This window comes from Marmota marmota, unplaced genomic scaffold (genome assembly GCF_001458135.2).
Source record: "Marmota marmota marmota unplaced genomic scaffold, marMar, whole genome shotgun sequence".
NCBI lineage: Eukaryota > Metazoa > Chordata > Mammalia > Rodentia > Sciuridae > Marmota > Marmota marmota.
In genome coordinates, this window is record NW_026000283.1 from 9482848 (window position 1) to 9487540 (window position 4693).

The window sequence follows — 4693 nt, forward strand, 5'->3', positions numbered from 1 at the left end:
GGGGGGGGGGAGACAACTCAAGGGCATAATGACAGGGCATCTAAGAGAACAATGCCAACAACTCCAATCTTTGGGAGGGGTGCAGGGTTCTAGCGATCAAACCCAGGAGTTCATGTGTGCTAAGCAAGCATTCTACCATGGAGACATATTTCCAACTCCCAACCACTCCAATCATGCTTTTGCACAAGGATGCTGGTGGTTCCATGTGCTGGTTCAACCTCTGTCACATCCTCAACAAATGCTGCCTTGCTGAGCTTCAGAATAGAATAAATAATCCATGACTCTGCAGGAGACCTCTGGTAACCTGGAAGTGGAGGATCTCAGCATTTGCATTAGGCTGTTAGAGATTATGTTCCAAGGACTGTGAGTGAAACCAATGTGCTTTTTGCCCAGAGCTACAATATCTGGAGCCAAGGAGCCAATTCCAAATATGGCGTCCTAAGGATGCCAAGATGCAAGTTGGTTTAAAGCCCAAAACATAGTTCACCAAATCTGAAGGACCAGCAAAAATGTGGAGCCAAGATGTGAAAACAAATCCTGGGGAGATGCAGGGTACAAATTACATGAAGAGAGTTCAAACTGGAGCTGATCACCTCCAGTTTTTTTTTTTTTTTTAATAGGATTCTCATGCCTGGCTTTACATTTAATGGTCTGAAAAGAATAGAAAATTTAAGATATTTTGACATTATAAACCATCATTATTAGATTCTTTCAAGAACACTCCCTTTTAAGGAAAGAAGTTACCTGGGAAACTGACAGGAGCTGTTAGCCTTAGAAGGGTAGAATCAGGGCATGTCAATCTTCTCTTCTTTGCAAATGATCTATACAAATAGTAGCAACCCTAAGACATAATAAAGAACCTAGAAGACAATTCATTGTAAATACAGAGGTTTTAGAAATGGAATAGAGCAATTTTCAATTACATAACTATTGGATATAGGACATGGGAAATTGGAGATCACATGAAACAGAGATGTTCCTGGGGTGCTGGGACCTGCTATGGAAGCCTCACCTCCAGAATAACCAAGCCCAGGCACTAGTTGTCCAGGTCACACTAGAGTTCTAAGGCTAAGAGTGGTAAGCACATAGATAAAATGGGGAGAGCTGAGTGCAGTCCAGGCAGAGAGAGATAAAACCTCTGGTACAGAAGATTTATCACACAACTGGATGGTCTCTCCTTTCGACCTGGGCAATGTTCCCCCAGCTTTTGCTAACCAATTTAGTACAGAGATCATCAGATTGTGAGACCTAATAGACTTATATATTATTACCTAGCAAAGACCTGGGCCCAGAAGAAATGAAATTGTCTTTGTAAAGGAGAAAAAGAGAAGGTATAAAAAAGAAGGGAGGAGGGATACAGATAAAAGAAATGTGAAGTGGAACAGAATTCAACCTGCTTCTTATTTTACAATTCCAAGAGCAGGGCTGGGCTGGCTAAAACCTCACAAGACTCAAAAATTAAGTATTTACATAACATCCAGGGGCTAAAATAGATTATAATATGAAACAAACTGAATTATAAGAATTATGTGATCAGTAGGAAACTGAAATATATTAAAGTCATCCATCAGGCCCTACTGTTATTAGTAAGTGATAATTGACTGAATCTATTTTCTGGGGTTGCCAGCAAAGGTTGCCTAGGCTTCTCTTCTGCCACAGAGTAAAGGAGCAATTATCCCTGCAGATGAAATTTGAAAGACAAGTGCTTCTTTCCTTTGTATTAGGCAGAAAACAAGCACTAAGCAATAAAGTGGTTGTGGGGGAATAGCACGTCACTTAGAATAGGGAATTCAAATGTATTATAAATCAATGTGTCTAGACCTGGGGTTCTTGACCTTTTTTGAGCCAGAGACCTTTCAGACACATTGGTGAAACCTAATAATTTATTTTAAGAATAATATTTTTAAAACACAATGGACTACAAAGGAAAAATATATTTCTATAGAATTACAAAAATGTTTTACATATGTATGTATTTGTTATGGTATGTGTGTGTTTATGAACATATTAAATAACAAGATCTACTAGTGGGTATAATAATTACCATAATTTCAAAACAGTGATGAGGGACTGGGAATGTAGCTCAGTGTAAGAATGCATACTTAGCATAGCAAGACCTTGACTTTGACCCTCAGCACCAAAAACTGTTGAGCATAGAAGCTATTCTGAAACCTCTACAACTTTTGTAATTTGATATAAAATTATTTCTGCTGGTTTCAAAGTTGTAAATACTATTGTCGTTCATTATTAAAAGAAATGTTCTTGATAAAACAAAATGCTAAATTTCAGTTTGAGATCAGTGAAAATTAAGCCATGATTTCCCCGTATAAGCTATAACCAAATACCATATACTGGGTGTCTTATAAACAACAGAAGTTGATTTCTCATATTTCTAGATTCTGAGTAGTCTAAGATTAAGTTGCCAGCAGACTCAGTATCTGGTAAAGACTGTTTTCCTAGTATATAGGTAGAGACTTCTTCCTGTGTCCTGATGTGGTACAAGATGTGAGCTAGCTCTCTGGGGTCTCTTTTATAAGGGCACTAATCATATTAAGGAGAGGCCATGGCTTAATCACCTCCCAAAGGCCTCATTTCCTAATACCATTACATAAATGATTGGGTTTCAGCATATGAATTTAGGAGAACACAGGCATTCAGACCATAGCACCCATAATAAACATGCTTGGCTAAAATTCAAAGACCTGACAAAAGTGGGTGAGGTATAAATGAAAGAAAAGTAACTATATGTTGGTAACTATTGACACTGGGTAATAAGTACATAGGGGTTCTTTCTACTACTCCCTCTACTTTTCTGTGTATTTGAAATTTTTCATATGAAAATGATTGAGAAGTAATAAATAGAATGTTCTTTGATCATTAGAATTCCTCAAATCCATTCATTCTTTCAACACATATCTAATGTTGCCTCTGGCACAACAGAGGTTATAGCAAGACTGAAACAACAACAGTCATGTAGAGATCAGACCAAGAGAAACAGGAGTCAGCTCCATTCCAGAATGAAAGAAAGAAAATGGTGGGTAGAGGCCAGCAGGCAGTGTAGAAGACCCCAAGAAAGGACATTTTGATGGGGTGAAGTTCTTGAAATAGGGAGAAGAGGGATGGATACAATACAGTGATAGAGCAGACTGAGCATTATAAGGGTACAAACTGGCTAGAGGCATGAATGCAGAAGTGCAGAGAATGGTAGAAGAAGTAGGCGGCCACCAACAGCAGCTTTTACAGCCTCCTTCACAGCTACCCTTGCATGAAGGGTTCTGCTTAGTGTCTGCTTTCCACCCAAAAAGATACATCCAAGACGCCATTTGGACAGGCAAAACAAACAAAGGCAGGACACACCAAAGGTCTGTCCTTAAAACATGAATTTTTAAATTCCTCTCTCTCTCTTTCTTTCATACACACACACACACACACACACACACACACACACACATATTTTAACTTTGTGGAACAGGGCCTTAAAAGAAACACAGAATAACTTGAAACTAATGCAAATCAAACATTAGAGAGAAGAAACTAACCCCTGTTTATATTTCATTTCCTCTAACATTTGCCTAACTAGGAAAATAGCAACTAGGTTTTAATAACATTGGAAGATCAAAAGATCTCAGGATACAACCATCTAAACAAGTTTTCTTCCAAAGCCCATTTCAATAATGGTTTGGTAACTATTATACTCACAAGAGAGGTCTGGCTGACACCTTCCAATATTGGACTTCAGGACCCTGCTGACCTCCAGATGCCCACATTGCAAACTCCTGACTCACTCAAGACAAGAAACAAAGTCCAGACTTTGTTTCATCATGAAAGCCTTTGGCAAATAAGAGGAATTCACTTCAAAGTCTTTCTCAATTCCATTAGCTACTATTTGTGCTTCCTTTGGCACTTCCTGTGACTGTGTTGTAACTTGTCATCCAATTGGCAATTACTCCATTCCCTTCAAGGGTCCCAGTCACAACAATCCAACAGTTTGTGGTCCAATCCATGTCCACAAAGGCACACAATTCAGAAGGGACAATAATATCTCTTAAAATGTTAATCACTTAGAAACCATCCTAATACCCATAGTTAGCAGCAAAAAAAAAAAAGAGGTATATTTGCTAGGTGAGCTCATTCAAATACTTTAATGATTTGCAATCAAATTGTCCTCACCTACCCTGGTGAAGAGCACCAGTTTTTAGAGACAAATATCTATATATCAATTTGTCTTCCTTATCCTTTCCCTTTTCTCCTTCTCATTTAAGAGACCCCCACTCATTTAGTTGTCTGACCTCACACACTCAACCCCTCTAAGACTCAGTTTCATGATCAGTAAATAGGGTATAACTATAGCTATCTATTGTATAGTGTTTAAGAATGAAATGAGAGAATTGGGTTGGGGTACAGCTCTGTGGTGGACCACTTGCCTAGGATGTATGAGGCCCTAAGTTCTATCTCCATCACCACAAAAATAATAATAATTAAGTGAGAGATTCTTGTGAAGACCTTCCTCAATACCCTCTCCCTCAGTAATGCAAGCCACCACTCCTCTAGCCAATCAGACCCTACCCAGCCTCCCTCCAGGGGTATGTGACTGGGCAGTCTCTGGTGCCTCACAATAAACCCCCAGTGTGAGTATTCAGAGCTCCTAGATGCCCTAAAGCAACATAAACACTTAGTCACCCCCATGCCACCA

The 4693-nt window shown here is 39.1% G+C and overlaps 1 long non-coding RNA gene across 1 annotated transcript in view; it reads right to left on the reverse strand.

Annotated features, from left to right (window-relative positions):
• Positions 1–4097, reverse strand: part of LOC125614382 — an 8735-nt gene extending 4638 nt beyond the window's left edge. The window contains exon 1 of the long non-coding RNA XR_007344986.1: positions 3700–4097. This is a non-coding gene — a long non-coding RNA (uncharacterized LOC125614382). The remainder of the gene's footprint in view (positions 1–3699) is intronic.
• Between the last annotated feature and the right edge of the window lie 596 nt (positions 4098–4693).